Genomic DNA, 16,848 nt, shown 5'->3' with positions numbered 1-16,848 from the left:
CAATGATTCGTATGAAATAACGGCTGTGGACTTCGTTGGTCTCTGTTCATCTCTCATAGTATGAATTGAAATCCAATGAGATTGAAGTAAGGCTCAACGTGTCTTTATTTCAATAAAATTGTCATGATCAAAAGTGATTTTGAAAAGGAAAGACATGTCGGTTTTAAATAATAGTGCTTCCGCGCTGTTTTAATCCGTACCTGCTAGTATGGGTCTTCTTGAATTTGCGCAGTTTCATGCTTAAGAGCCATAGATCATTGAGTGCTTTTGCGAAATGTCCCTGTCAATATAGATCTTCAATATTAGTAAAGTTTCCTATTGAGAGCACAACGGTGTACAATTCTAATGTCTACAATGGAAGAGTCCAAAGGGCTGTATGAGTATATTATAGCTGATCGTTCATGGCAACGAAACCTCGTGTCCAATTCTATATGGACAGGTTCTTCATAGATGGCATTTCAGAGTATCTGGGACTGACATGGTTGGCCTCATACGCTGTTGGGAAACTGAAATTGTGCTGATAATGGAGCTTAAACACCCCATTGTGGTGGTTTTGAACTTCTAATCAGAAACTCAACATATATTGAAGTGACATTGGCATGACCTTAAAGATGGTATATTTCTGAAAGTTCATTTAACCCATCTACTGCTGTGTTAAATTTACTAATCAGTGTTGCTTCTCTTTTGATCAGTTTTGCCTCCAGATCTTGTTCTACTTTGGAGATGACAGTCCATCGTAAATCTTTTTCTGTGTGGGAGTGGCTGTGCCGATGATTGACTAAAGGAGCTGTTTGTACCTTTTTCCTAATTCTCGACTTGTGCTGTGATATCCGATGGCGTATACCTTTTTCCTAATTCTCGACTTGTGCTGTGATATCCGATGGCGTATTTCTTGATTGGTTTTACCAATATAAAGCTTTTTGCAGGGACAAATAATCCCATAGATAACAAATTTAGATTTGCAATGTGTAAAATAATCATGTTTCCAGAAAATTCCATTATGTGAAAACACATCTTCTTCAATCGTGGCTCACAACAAATACACGTCCCACATTTATTTTGTGATGTAAATGCTGTTCCAGTCTTTAGTGGAGAGGGAGTGCCACAGTTCCTTTTCCCAGTGCAGCTGCCATTAGATTCAAAAGTGGAGCCGCTGTCAGAGAGTAGAGCATAGAGTTCAATAATGAGGTGCTTATTGCCATCCTCATGGAACAGCCATTTCTCAAAGTTGGTGAGAGGGCGAGAGGAACCTGGTTTGTACCTCATGGAGGTCAACCAGTGTTGCAGCTGCAGATAATGGAGCTCGTCAGATGAAAGAAGAGAATAGTCCTGTTTGAGTTGATCAAAGGGGATAACCCCTGTGGTGTCACAAAGTGGGCCCACACGTTTGTAGCCCCACTCGTTTCATAAGCAAAACACTTAAGTTATACCTTGGAGGGAAGTCAGGATGTCAGTAATCTGCATCATTAGGGAGGGAAACATTGTCAGACCATATTTCAGGGCTATATAGTCCCATACCTTAATTGCCGTGGCTTTCACTGGTGATGAATAGAGCCCCCAGGCCCTGTGCTTTCAAGGCAGCCAGACTTCATTCCAGATATAAATACTGGCAACCGTCTGGTCCATGAAAGACCAGTGTTTTCCCAAGAGTGGCCTATTCCACTCTACAATGTAGCGGATTTGTGTGGCCTGGAAGTAAGGGGCAGCCATAAGGAGCCATAAGCCTCCTCCCTTTCCACGAGACAGTTGTTTATGATGGAGGTGCGGCATCTTGCCACTCCAGATGAACCGATTGATGGCGGTTTGCAGGGAGTGCATCTCATGGGGTAATGGCACCAATGGAATGATTTGGAAGACATAAATTATGCGTGGGAGTATTGTAATTTTTACTGCAGCTATGTGGCATCCAGGCTAGTCACATGTGACTCCACGAAGATAGTGCCTTATTTGTTGTCTGATCGATGAGTGCCCGTAGTTTACCGCCATTGTCTTTGCCAGCGTAGGAACTAACTGTGTACCCAAATACGGTATGGTCTCCATCTTCCGGACAGATGGTAAGCGGGCGTGCAGGGTGGAAGAGTGTGGGGGAGTGACCAGTATGTTCAGAATCTGGGAATTTTTGAGATTGACTTTAAACCCAGAGACCTTGTCCAACAGCCGTAGTTCAGAAAGTAGGGACGGCAGCAAGGTCATTGAGTCAGTTAGCGATAGGATAATGTCTTCGGTGCACAGGGTGATGATGCAGTTGTAAGCGCTAATTCAAATGTCAGATATCTGCGGATTGTCCATGACTTTCTGCGCCACAGGTTCCATGTACAACATGAATAGAAGCGGAGATTAGGGGGCAGCTTTGTTGAGTCCCACATGCTATAGGGTTGATGGAGGCTGACGTCCCTTTGATCCAAATGGAGGCTCGGGGAGACTTATATATACAGCATATCCATGTGATACATTTATCTCCAAACCCTAATTGGAAGACGGTTTCAAGCAAGTATGGCCAATGAACGCGTTCAAACACCTTCTCTGTGTCAATGGATAGGAAGAGAACCTCCTTTTATGACCGCTGGATGATCTCAATTAGGTGCAAGAGTCTTTTAGTATTGTTCCCACATTGCCTCATAGGAATGAAGCCGGATTGGTCGGGATCAACCAAGCTCAGCATGATTAGGTTCAATCGGGAGGGCAGGATCCCAGCAAAAAGTTTGGCGTCTATGTTGAGGAGAGAAATAGGTCTATACGACCCACAATCTACAGAATCTTTAGACGGCTTGAGTATCACTGATATATACGCCTCCAGCATTGAGTCCGTCAGGGTGCCTGAGTCAAAAAATTAGATAAAAAGTTGAGTTAGGAGATGTGCTAACTCCTGACAGAAAATTTTATCAAATTTGGTGTGAACCCAAACAGCCCAGGTGCTTTTGAGGGTTTAAGGCGAGCAATAGCTGTAATCACCTCCTGGATACGTTTTGGTTGGTTGAACGGGGACGCGAACTCCGGTGATAAATGTGTTAGGGGAACCCCTTGCAGATAAGTCAATAGGTTACCTTTAGGTCTGTATGAGGCAGAACAGAAAGAACTATGGAAATCTTTGAAGGTTGCAGCTATTTCCTTATCGGTGTGGACTTCCACCCTCGGAGCCATTCTAATTGAGCTCACTGACCCGGAAAGGATCTTGTTGCGGAGCCTATGAGCGAGCAGTCGCTGTTCAAGTAGAATTTATGCCTGAGACCCAAAAGTGCATACCCTGCCCTACCAAGGCATAGAAGCTTCATTAGGAGCCTATTTTTCTCCAGGTCTCGTCAAACCCTCGGGGTGCCTGTCTAATTATGGATCACCTCTTGCTCAGAGACCACCTGTTCTAGTTGCTGGTGCTTCTCCCGACGGACCCTGTTCCCCCGCCAAGGTGGCGATAAATTCGCCTTTCCTACCAGCTTTAACGCCTCCCATATCGGCAGCAAGGGGGTCTCCTCGACGTCGCTTGTACTGTGCACATAGTGTTGACTGTGGAAGAAGATTATAGCAGCGCATCGTGGAAGCACCAATGTGATGGGTGGTGGTGGGAGACCTCAGACCGCAGGGTCAAACAAATCAGAGCATGGTGCGAAAGGGATCCAGCTCTCTGCTCACCTCTCTGATGTGAGCTTTTAGGGCTGGGATATGATGAAATTATCATTGCGGGCATATGAATTATGTTCCGCCGAGTAGGAGGTATTATCCCTAGAAGAGGGGTGAAGGTGGTGCCAGATATCACATAACCCTCCATCTGCCAGTCAATAGAGGCCATCAGACGTGAAGGCTCCCATTTGCGAGGAGCGTTGGTTGGAGCAGTTTAAAGTAGGGTTCATTTCCTGATATCAGTCCCCCCCTATAAAAATGGCAGCATCCAGGGTGGTGAGGGCTATCGCTAGCACATTGAGAATAAAGGGTTCCTGTTGCTCATCCAGGGTGTCTTTGTTAGCCAGGGTGAAATTTACTGTACCCCATTGTATTCTAACCACGAGCAGGCACACCACAGATTCAAAGATCATGGATATTAGCTTGCCATTACATTTCTGGGCAAAGAGTATAGCTATCCCATTCTTCTTAGAGGCCTGAGGACCAGATCTGACAAGGAAACCAGCTGGAGGTGTCTTTGGGTAGCATGTTGGCCTCCTTGAGCAAGGGTATGTCCCCCAAGATTGGTCCAGGAGAAACTGCAATACTGCACGCTTCAGTGGGTTACCTAATCCCCGGACGTTAAGGCTAACTATCTGTAACTCCCAAAGCATGGGTCAAGGACAAAGAGGGTTTCATGGTGCACCTAGCTCAGAGGTCATGGATATAGCACAAGAAGCATAAGCAATAGGGAGTTGTTGTAGCACCTTTATGGGGGCATGCTGGATTCGGTTGGTGCGGAGGAGCAAAAAGAAAAGGAAACCCCCAAATAAACACAATCTAATAATGTTAAGTGAAACATGTGGTGACAACAGCCAGTCACAGTGAGCCAAAGTTTGCAGACCCTTGGCCAATCAGGGATCTGCCAATTGGTTCAATCTCTGCCACCATGGACTACAGCTCCCAAAAGAGTAGAGCAAGGAAAGAGATATCATTGTAGCTGGCGAGCTTCCCTGAGTCCAACGACCTCAAGCCCTACTGCCTGGCAATCAATTACGATTTCAGGGAGCCTCTGATTGCACAGGCGAGCCTGCCAGGGTCATGAGTACAGATTGCCTCTTTTTAGTGATGATGGACATGTCTGGTTTGTGTCTCCAGTGACTTGTTTGTTCTTGTATCACCTTTGCTGGTTACGGCCCTTGTCGACTGGAGGGTTGGCCCTACCCTCAGTAGTTGTCACATCCCTGAGGCCTACAATGCCAAGTGCCTCCCTGAGCAGCTTGCACTCATATAGGAAAATGAGGGAGAAGGGGTGCCCCCAAGAATATGATATCCCCACCTCCCATAGATGAATTGTGACAGGAAGAAATTCTATGCACTTCTGAAGTGTTATTGTGGAAAGGTCTTGATACAACACTGGCGAGTGGCCTCTAAACTGGATTGGGTGGGCCTCCCCGGCGTGGGTCAGAATAGATTGCTTGAGTTGAAAGTCATGCGCACATAGAGGAATGTCCGCTGGAGGGGCATTACCAAGTTTAGGCAGACCAAATTGGTGGATCCAATTAATCTGAATCTCTGTCCCCTTGGGCAACACCAGGATGTGACAAAACAAGGCTCCTATGTATTCCTACAAGGCCTCTCCCTCTGCTTGGGCTGGAACCCCACATAAATGGCCGTTGTTTCGGTGGGACTGATTTTCCAGGTCCACTGCATGGCCTTGTAGCTCAACATGTTGTTCCTTGAGTTTGAGGATCTCCTGCTGCATCATTACAAGTTCCTCATGCCTCCCAGATTCATGGTCCTCCATTGCGGACAACCTGTCTCCAACTTCCTCAAGATCCTGACGCACTTCCTTCAGATACCCAGAGAGCTCGGTTCTCATAATCTATAAATCTTCCCGGAGAGATGTGACGAGTGGCGCTATTAAGAATTTCGTGGCTGGACCAATTGGGGTCCTCAGCCTCTGATTGAAGGTCCGCTTTGGGGATGGTAAGCATTTCTCTGACAGTATGGTCCTTCTTAGATCGCATAGCAGACATGATGATGGTCTCCTTGCAGGCACCCCAGACCCAGGCACACGGGGCCTACAAATACAAGGCACCGAGTCCCCAGAGAGAGCAGAAACGGTCAGGCTCATAGGGTACTTTGCCCGAGCTCCATCTGTAGAAGAAAGCCCTGGTAAAGTGTCAGGTCGGAGATAAGATAATAAGCATCCAAGGGACCTGCATGATGTCCACATCGGGTGAGTCTGAGTTATCTGTCACTCTCTATGCAATGTCCAGCCTGCTCACCAGTATCCCATCCATGGGCCTATGCCACCATTTAAAGCCTGACATCTGGGACCAATCCTCAACTGCACAGCACACTGACACGTATCTACGGGGAAGCAAGGAAGTGCAGTTTCACCTCAAGGCCATCCAAACATTCAGGAGGGAGGGGGGCCGTATCTCCATGTACCCCATGTGATGATGCCCTGTGAGCCACCTGAAAAGGCCCCACTTACAGTTCAGCACAGTCCTCTAGGTCCTTCAAGCACAGGGGTCCCACCAGAGACTAGGCACAAATCCAGTTGCCTCTGTTAACCAAGTGAGGGCAGGGGTCCAAGCAGGGACTCATCTTGTCGGGGATCACCCTGCAACGAGTTCTGGAAGCCAGACACGTAACCCCAGGCCGACACCTCCAATGGATTCTCATGGCAGTGGAGGCCCCAGGGAATGCACCCTTACATAACTGGCCCAGCAGGAAAGCCAGACAAGGTGAGGCCACACGAGCTCATCTCCTTGTCCCCCTGAGAGCCGGCAGGGTGAGGTTCCACTCCCCTCTCTCACCAGGCCGGTCGCTCATTCACTAGGGCACTTAAATGTCACATGGGCTCACAGGGGTCCAACTTCCGCACCAGGCCGGACGCCCATCCCATCATGCACTTCCCAGTATCGGTGCCAGTGTGACCAAGCGCTAGCTCCGACTGTGTTTTGAGCTGTCTCTCTTCAATTAGGCCATGTCAAGTTGGGGCCATCCGACCTGCGTCCCCTCTCAGATCTGCAATGCAGGAATGCAGAGGTAAGGGGGGATCACACCTCCGCAAACTTCCTCGGCCCCGATGGGAGGCAGGAGTACGCAGTGCCTCAATCTATGTCACCCTCAGGCACAGCTCTGCAGCACAGCCCTTCTCTGTCCGCCAGCCTCGGAGCCAGCCGAGCCTTTCAGAACCGCCCCCAGCCCAACCTCTGGCGTCAGCAGCAGTTGTGGCTGCAAGTTGTGTTCCGGTTCCTGCTCTGCAACTGGCAGCCTCTCCATGCTCACTGCAACCACCCACCGGCCCTCTTCAGCGAGACAACAACTCAGCCACATGGCCAGTAGCCTTCAGCGCCGGGCTCCATCCCAGGGCACCTCTGGATGAACAAAATTGATCACCGCGGGGGATCTCTCCCCAATCTCTGATGCTGCTTCCCAGTGTTAGACCACATGCAGGATGACGCTGCTGTTAGTTATAGGCAGGCGGAGCCGGAGAGATTGAAAAGTGCATCTCACCCGACTGCCACCTTGGCCACACCCCCCTAAACGTATGAATTTTTAGAGCTCACAAAATCAATCACATTTATGTGCAATTACATACCAATTAAATCAATGAGGAAAAACCAGAAATGCATGTAAAATCGTACAGTTGACTTCCAAGGTCACCTTTTGGATTTCAGTAGTTAGCAAGGCCAGGTCCAATGTTCCCCCAGCGGATTCTAGGGAGCGTCTGAATTCGGCTGGGAGCAGGGTGCTGAGGTCATTAGTAACTGGTGTGCTACGGGCCTACTTGAAAACACACTGCACTAGGAGACTTATAGGAAAGTCAAAGGGGCCCCACTTGAGGGAGCATGTTGTAAGGGCCTCAGGACCATGGGAGCACAGCTGGATCATTGCTACCGGCTAGTCAGGCCAGGTGCAGAGCAGATAGATCAGCCAGGCACCTTGCATCAAGATATCCCTGTGGTCAGAAGCAGCCAACTTCTAGAGGCGGTTGTGGGACAGATTGGCCACTCTCAATGTGGGTCTCAGGGGTCTCAATGTCCCTTGATGTGTGCTTGCTTCCAGAGCAGTTGGAGTCTGGAGGGGACTCTTTGACTCAGTACAGGAGGTCTGGTACCCTGGGTATCAGTGCTGCACAACTCCGGTAGGCTCTTGTGGCCCCCAAACTTGGTGGAGGAACAGACCTGACCCTTCAGAGCTGGTGTAACACTTTTGATCTGGGTACTGTGTTGTAGTCGCCAGGGAACAGCAAGTCGTTAAGTGTGGAGTCAGCGGTTTAGTGCCTGCTGTTGCAGGGGAGCCGAGCCCCTGTTGCAAGGGAGTTTTTGGTAAATTCTTGAAGACTTGAGATGCTGCGGAGATCTTGGAGTTCTCTCAGTGGCAAGGTGAGGCAATGCACCGCAATTGTCGAATCCTTCAGGCAGCAGGCATGGTTTGGCGCCAATTTATCTGCAGGAGGGATTCAGTTCTCTGGCAGCAGCTCTTCTTGGTAAATTTCTTCTTTCCATCTGTCAAATCAAAGGTTCAAGGTCCAGGAATGCTATCTAAATAATAAACTTAGGGGTGTTAAATGGGAAGACAGGTGGTAGCCATTGGGCTATCTACCTTTAGGGTGTCTACACCCTCAAGTGACCACTTCTTGTCAGAAGGGGTACTTCCATAGCCCTGATATTATTTCAAAAGTCCACATCACCTGCCACACCTTAGGGGTGGTGCTGACTGAATGTGGACACTCCTCCTCATCTGTTTTGTCCACCTGTCCTCCAGTCAAATTTGGAGCAGAACAAGGTGGGTTGGTATCTCCTGCTATCTGGGGAAGCCTGGGTTGCACTTCAAAGGTGGCATCGCCTTTGAAGCTTCCCACTTTGGAGGACCATTACGGCTAGAGGAGGAGTTGACCAGGCTTTGTTTCAGAACTCTGAGACAACAGGCTCTCACCCATATGAGGTCAGAAACACGTTTGATGGTAGCAGGATGGCTATGACTAGTCAAAGACCCCACAAGTGCTTGGTAGGATTTCAGGGGACCCTCTAAGGGGTCTCTTGTGTGCATTTATTAATAAATCCATCTCTGGGCATCAGTGAGGATTTATTAAGACGCAGGGAGACTCAGGGTACAGTGAAGTCATCATGGAGCTAGGAAACTCGTAATGACAAGTATCCAGCCCATGTACCATCTATTAGGCGTGGACTGAGTTCCCGGAAGTGACAACATTTTTTTACTGTGCTACGTGGAGTTCTGTGAGTGGCATAGTGCGTTAGCGTCAAGACTTTCGCAGTGATTTTGAGCACTGGGTGTTTGTCCCGCGCCGTAAAACCATTGCGAAAGGCATCATGCACAGCACAAGATGACACAGCTTCTTTCCTGCTGCTTGAGTAGATTTTCGAACTGAGGAGCAGCTTTTGCAATGTGAATGGAAGGCTTCTCAACACGAGTGGGAGCTACGTACCACAACCACTTGCATTGAGAAATCCGACCACCCGCGTTGAGAAATCTCATCAGGAGATTGATTTTCCTCACTAGCCAACTAGACGGTAACAATCGTGAGTGAGGAAAGAAACTTTTGTGGAACTCTAAGTGCTCCACAGAGTGCGGAAAACTCTTCAAACTCTGTGAATGGTGCAGAGCTCACCGCCCTGGGTTAGTCACTATGTCTTTCCTGTGCAATATAGTGCACCCTGCCTTGGGGCTGTAAGGCTTGCAGTAGGGGTGACTTACCTATATCTCATGCAGAACATGAGGGCATAGCACACAGGGCTCTTCGATTTTCTCTGCACCAATGGCAGTTTTCATAGTCTTGGTGAGGGGTATCTGGGTTGGCACACTTTGTGCTGCAGCCCCAGTGGACCCTCTTTAGTACCCATGTGCTAGGTACCCTGGATACCATTACTAAGGTCTCGTTGGGGTTGCGGAAGTTGTGCCAATTTTGTACAGTTTCTGAGAGAAAGAACACTGGTACTGGCAACCTGGTTAGCAGGGACCCTGTACACCGCAATGAAAGTTGCAACAAAAAACTGGCAAAAAGTGGGGGGGTACTGCAACAGCCAGCCAGTGCCTCACTGGTGTAAAGCAGATTTTTTATCAATAGTCCTGAACCCAAGAAAACTTCATACCTCTAAAGAATTATTTATTGCTAGAGTGCAGTAGAGTGCATGTGTGTTTATGTGTGTTTATATTATATATATATATATATATATATATATATATATATATATATATATATATATATATATATATATATATATATATATATATATATATTACCAACTGGCGGTCGCCAGTAGGTATATATAGTTAGGATTTTTTTCCTATGGGATTTTTCAAAATTCTATGTTGAATAACTTTGGCGTTGATGGACGGAATTGGCTGAAATTTTCCTGAAAATGGCACATTTACTCTCCGGTCCTTCCCTGAAAGTTTGGGGGGATTCGTCAAGCAGGGGCCGAGAAAAAAGGGGGGTCCCAAAACGTGTTTTCCCCATGCAATTTTCCATAGGGCGGTTGGACTCACTTTTAGCCCGAACGGCTGAATGGATTTCCACCAAACTTGGCAAAATTGTAGGGACTGTTAGCCCGATGTGCCTTTGCTATGTCTCAAGATATATGCTCCAGTGTATTTTACTAAAATTAACTTTGAAAAATATATATTGGGCTACATTGGGATATATATATGTTAGAGCCCAAATGTAGCCCAATGTAGCCCAATGTAGCCCAATGAAGCCCAATGTAGCCCATGATGGCCACCAGAGACAAAAAAAATCAAATGTAGCCCAAATATCAGCCAGATGTAGCCCAACTATAGCCCAATGACAGAATGTCCCAGAGTGTTCTAAAGAACAACTAGAGTGCTAACAGTCTTACTTATGACAAAAGTATGGCACACCTGAAGTCATCTTGATTGGAATAAAGTGTTAACACTAAAAAACATTTAATTTGCAAAGGAACAAAATGAGGGGGTTCATTATGCCATAGAAATTATGATTAGTGCTGAAGAAAGAAAAATTAGGGCACATTTTGAGTGACTTCTCAAATCCTCTTATATTTAATTAAAAAAATTCTGATATGCAGTCTCCGAAGATGGCCACCAGAGACAAAAGAGCCCAAATGTAGCCCAAATATCAGACAGATGTAGCCCAACTATAGTCCAATGACAGAATGTCCCAGAGTGTTCTAAAGAACAACTAGAACGCTAACAGTCTTACTTATGACAAAAGTATGGCACACCTGAAGTCATCTTGATTGGAATAAAGTGGTAACACTTAATACATTTAATTTGAAAAGGAACAAAATGAGGGGTTTAATTTTGCCATAGATTCGTCAAGCGGGGGCTGAGAAAAAAGGGGGGTCCCAAAACGTGTTTTCCCCATGCAATTTTCCATAGGGCGGTTGGACTCACTTTTAGTCCGAACGGCTGAATGGATTTCCACCAAACTTGGCAAAATTGTAGGGACTGTTAGCCCGATGTGCCTTTGCTAGGTCTCAAGATATGCGGTCCAGTGGATTTTGAGAAACTAAGGTTCAAAAAAATATATATCTATAGCAGCTTACCCGTGAGCTTACCGGTGCGCTTACGGTACGCGCACGTACGCGTACGGTAAGCGTACCTCAAGCGCACGAGCTGCATGCTGATTGGCTGCCAATGTCTGTCAACACTCCAAAACAGAAACTGTTGACAGCCATCTTGTGCCTCGGTAGACTGAGGCACAGGAAAGCAGAAAAACAAACGTGTAGAACTCAAAAAGAGGGCAGGGTAGAAGCACCCTGACCCCCTAGACCTGCTCAGGGGGTCCCACAAGGACCCCAAAGGCAAAAATAATGTCTTTATTTTTTTTAAAAAGTCGCGGGGTACGCGTACCGTACGCGCACGGTACGCGTACCCCGATTTTAAAAAAAAAAATTAAAAAAAATTGTTTGCCTTTGGGCTCTTTGCGGGACCCCCTGAGCAGGCCTAGGGGGTCAGGGTGATTCTACTCTGGCCCCTTTGCGAGTTTCACACCTTTGTTTCACTGCTTTCTTGTGCCTTGGTTCTAACAAGGCACAAGATGGCTGCCAACACTTCCTGGTTTTGAGTGTTGACAGACAGTGGCAGCCAATCAGCATGCCTTCCCGAGAAAGCTGCATGGTCATTGGCTGTCAACACTTCTAACCAGGAGGTGTTGGCATCTATCTTGTGCTAGTGTTGACAGACAGTGACAGCCAATCAGCATGCCTTCCCGAGAAAGCTGCATGCTCATTGGCGGTCAACACTTCTAACCAGGAGGTGTTGGAATCCATCTTGGGTCTTAGTAGACTGAGGCACAAGAAAGCAGAAAAAAAACGTGTAGAACACAAAAAGGGGGCAGGGTAGAAACACCCTGACCCCTTAGGGCTGCTTAGGTGGTCCCACTAGGATATTAATATTTTTAAACGTTATCCGCTAATGGAATTAGCATTTAACAAACCTTTGAAATTCAAAGAAAAAAACACAGGTTTCAGGCCTTATATTGTTAGGAATTAGCATTTAAAAAACCTTTGAAATTTACTGAAAAAACCATAGGTTTCAGGCCTTATATAGTTAAGAATTAGTATTTAAAAATCCTTGCGAATTCACTAAAAAAAACATAGGTTTCAGGCCTTATATAGTTAGGAATTAGCATTTAAAAAACCTTTGAAATTCACTGAAAAAACCATAGGTTTCAGGCCTTATATAGTTAGGAATTAGCATTAAAAAAATCGTTTGAATATATAAAAACGTATCCGCTAATAGAATTAGCATTTAAAAAACCTTGCAAATTCACTGAAAAAACCATAGGTTTCGGGCCTTATATAGTTAAGAATTAGCATTCAAAAAACCTTTGAAATTCACAGAAAAAACCATAGGTTTGAGACCATATATAGTTAGGTATTTGCATTTACAAAACCTTGAAGATTCAATGAAAAAACCATAGGTTTGAGACCATATATAGTTAGGTGAATATTTTAATCATACAAAACCAATGAAATTCCATATATAGTTAGTTGCACTAACTATATATTTCGCGCACCCGCAATCCACTGCTGATGATGTCACATATTACATCATTCATGACATGGTCAGTGACATCACTGATGACATCACTGGTGACATCTCAAATGACATCACTGATGACATCACTGATGACATCTCAAATGACATCACTGATGACATCTCAAATGACATCACTGATGACATCACCGATGACATCACTGATGACATCACTGATGACATCACTGATGACATCACTGATCACATCTCATTTGACATCATTGATCACATCACTGATGACATCATTCATGTGCTAATACGATGAACCTCTTCAGACTCTAATATAATCTTAGATACACTCAGTGTATACAGACACTCAAACACTGTCACTCATCCATGGAGTTACTCACACACCTAGTCAGTCATGCAAAGAATCAATCTCACCTCCATTTCCTCAACTATACAGTTATACACACCTTACTTATTCAAACATATACTAACACATATTTACTCTCTTATACAATCCCTGATACAAGTGCAACTAACTATATATGGAATTTCAATGGTTTTGTGTGAGTAAAATAAGGTTTTTTAAATGCCAATTCCTAACTATATATGGTCTATAACCTATGGTTTTTTCAGTGAATTTCAATGGTTTTTTAATAGCAAATATCATAAGCTGTCGAATGCCAAGTACGTGGTAAGTAAAAACATTTTCGTTTTTATGCACACTGATCTGCTTTGAATGCTGCCCCCCACCCCTCATTTCTATTAGGAGTACTCTCTCTTTGCAGATAGTGAAGGGTAGTTAACGCAGGCCTTTGCCCCCGTTGCCCCCGTTGTAATCCGTCGTGCCTGCTTCTCTCTCCATTTGATTGATTGTTCTCTTTGGTTCATTCTCTATTTACAAACAAGCACAGAGTCGCAATACTCTGTTTAGTCTTTGCAGATAGCGAAAAATCGTGTAAAAAAACAAAAGGAATCGAGCAAAATCAGTAGGCCACTAATGGGATCTCTTTTTGACCTCCCTAAAATAGAAACATTAGGAACAACCTGTTGATAATACCAATGTGTATGTACATAAGCGGCGTTCATTTGTGTTCACAGTACCCCTTGTTGATTGTTTGAATCGAGCATTGAATTGTTCGAAGTTGATTCTCTTAAGAATCTTCTCTGCCTGCAAACGAGGAAGAATAGGAATATTCTCTCTCCCTTTGCAGATAGTGAAGGGTAGGTAACGCAAACCTTTAACACGTCGTGCCTATTTCGTTCCTCATTGATTGATTGTTTCCCCAAACATTGACTGTTTGGGAATTGGTTCTTTTTGGAGGTATTCCCTGTTTGCAAATATACGTAGGAAAATCTTTGCAAATAGTGAAAGGGTACGTAATGCGGACCTTTCTCCCCCGTTGTAATCTGTCATGCCTATCTACTCCCCACTGATTGATGCACCTGTTTCACCCGGACCATTTACTAGAGATACGTCATCGGGCCCGACCAGAGAGCACCCCTAGTGAAAAGGACATATGCAATAATAACGAAGTGATCACTGTATCCTGTTAACAGAAACTTTAGCATGAAACAACCTGGAAAGAAAAGAATAGGAAAACGAAAATCAGTAGGCCACTGATGAACATGAACTTTTATTAAACAACGAACAAAGAAACGATAACATAACGTAATGATAAAACCTATTAATGTCCTAGAAACAAGAAAACGTTAAAATATGCCAGTGGTGAGAGACCAGAAAAACAGTAAGAGAAACCAAATCACCCCTCGCTGTCCCACCGCCTGCCACGCCAAAAAAATCGATAGACTAGGGAAAATGCAAGTCAGTAGAACATCCGCACCCACTCTGGAAACTTCCAAGGTGGGGCAGGGTTGCGGCTACGCCCAGCCGGGAGCAGCCCATATAAGGCGGGTCCTGCTGCCACGCCTCGGCCAGGAGATCCTAACGTAGGGTGTAGCCGGAGGAGAGGCCGAGGCCAGCGGGACCCGGCCAGGGGATTGCCTTTACAACGCTGAAGAGTTGCAGGGGGGGGAATATCTCCTCGACCCTCCCCTCTCTCTCCCAGTCCGGCCGCGGTGGCCCTTGACAGTTTCAGGTAGTCCCGCCACATGCTCTTCCGGTCCGGCCACCAACGGTCGGGGGGCCGAGGCCGACGGGATCCGGCTGCAGCCGATAAACCAAGAAACCCGTTCATGGGGCCAGAGCCAGGGGCGTCCGGCCGACATCTACCGGAAGCCCGGCCCGAAGACGGACGGGACACTTCTTCTTTCTTGAATAATGGCTGCGACAACACTGGGGGGGGATGTCTTGCACATGCACGTCCTCATCGCCTGGTCCGGCCATAACAAATCTCAAGCGAGACGCCGTGGGGTGCACTGGGAGGGAGAGACGGTGCGAACAGGCCTCTCCCGCCTCCCCAGGTGGAGGCTTCCCAGCTGCACCCTCAGCGCTCCAGGCGCCTGGAAAAGGGTTCTTCCACTGTGGCCATGCTGCAACGTCTCGCCCGGCAGGGTGGAGCCCGTCCGCTCATTTGACCCCGCGATCGCCAGTAGCTACCGAACTCTCAAAATAGCGGTCGACCTGGCAAGAGCGGGCCCAGCATAAAGAAATGGCCCGGTCACTGGTTGACTCCACCACCGTAGTCCTCCACGACCTTGAAGATTCTAGAGGAGCCGCGGGAGTCTCCGACCCCCGATGGGGAATGACTGCCATGATCGCCCGTGGAGTGACGAAACTGTATCCGCGGGACGTCGGCGCTCCCATGCTGGCGCCAGCCTCACTTTGAATTACTAGAATCCTGCAGACCTCAGTTCCGGTGAAAGCACAGTGTGACCCGGTAGGAAAAATTGTTGCACCCCCTCCCCTTTTTGACTGATAGTTCAAACCACCGATCCTTTCCTTTGCCCTTTTAACGGAACTTTGGACTGCCTCCCCCTCTTTTACATTTTCTAGAGAAAACAAAACATTAACCACTACATTAGCATAGCAGTTGACACCAGAACTGTTTTCAAATTGAAAACCAACAACATCTTCAACAGAATCCTTTTTGTTTCTCCTGTGACCCTGCTACAGCACAGGCATTGTCCCCAGCAGTAATTCTGCAATGCCGGTAAGAATAGCTGTGGTGCCTACTGGACTCACTCACCCCCGCGGCGCCCCACGCCGTGATTTGCTGGGCGGCAACTTACTAGACATCACTTTCGTGCCATCTAGATTTCAGCGCGTTCTGCTGCCTTGGAACTATTCGCACAACAGACTGCTACTGACGACCCACCCCCAGGCAACATCTTCTGAATTTTCATAATTTGAAAGAACTAGTAACATGTCCTCATCAGGAATTCAAAAGAAATTGCCACGGTCTCTTCGTTGTTTAAATGTTTTTACTGTTTTTGTTTTGTTGTATATATTTATATGTTATTAAAGTTTTATATTCCTACTACTTTGTTGGAGAGCTATATATTTTTAATGTGACACATAATTGTAAAAACTTTGATGTACAAAGAGTCATTCCTGGAATCTTCCGCTTCAGGCTCGGTCCCCTCCCCAATCACAATACAGGATGGTTTTCAGATAGTAGGAACACGTGTGGTGTGACGGATCTCATCGGGTGTGGGCCTTGATCTACTATAACTCCTTTGAAGAGGGGTGATTCTTTACAGCTGGGGCCATAAACTACATCTGCAGGGCTAGGTGATAGCCTGGACAATCGGACACAGAGGAAGAGGAGTGTCAGAGGGTGCGGTAGTGAATAGGGCGAAAGGGAGGTGTCGGGCGGGCACAGAGTGTGATTTTCAGGGAAGAGCAGCGCAGATGGGGGGAGGTTTATTGCCGATGCATAAGACCGAGAGCGGGGGTGACCAGTGCCTGGGGAAGATGCTTGCGAGGGTGGGGAGCCATGCTACGAATCGACAGCGTGCAGAGAGTGGGTCTGGTCAAGGCATCTAAAATGGCTGCCGTGCACGACAAAAGTGTGGCATTTCAAAAAAGGCAAGATGGCGCAGACAATGTTTTTCAACACTTCCTCATTTCCTTCGAATCGAACGTTAACAGACGTTGGTGCATATTACCAAAGTTAAGCGATATTTATCGCTAACGATGCTTACCAACAAATTTTTTACCGCTAAGCATCGTCAGAAATTATCGAAGATAAACCTTGCTATTATCAAGGTTTATCGCAAATGCGATAATAAACGGCCGCAATGCATGAATATCGCTAAAAAGTCAGCGATATTCATGCATTACCG

This window comes from Lissotriton helveticus, chromosome 2_2 (assembly GCF_964261635.1).
Source record: "Lissotriton helveticus chromosome 2_2, aLisHel1.1, whole genome shotgun sequence".
In the NCBI taxonomy this organism is placed as follows: Eukaryota; Metazoa; Chordata; class Amphibia; order Caudata; family Salamandridae; genus Lissotriton; species Lissotriton helveticus.
The sequence above is the reverse complement of the archived record's forward strand: the minus strand, read 5'-3'. Positions refer to the sequence as shown.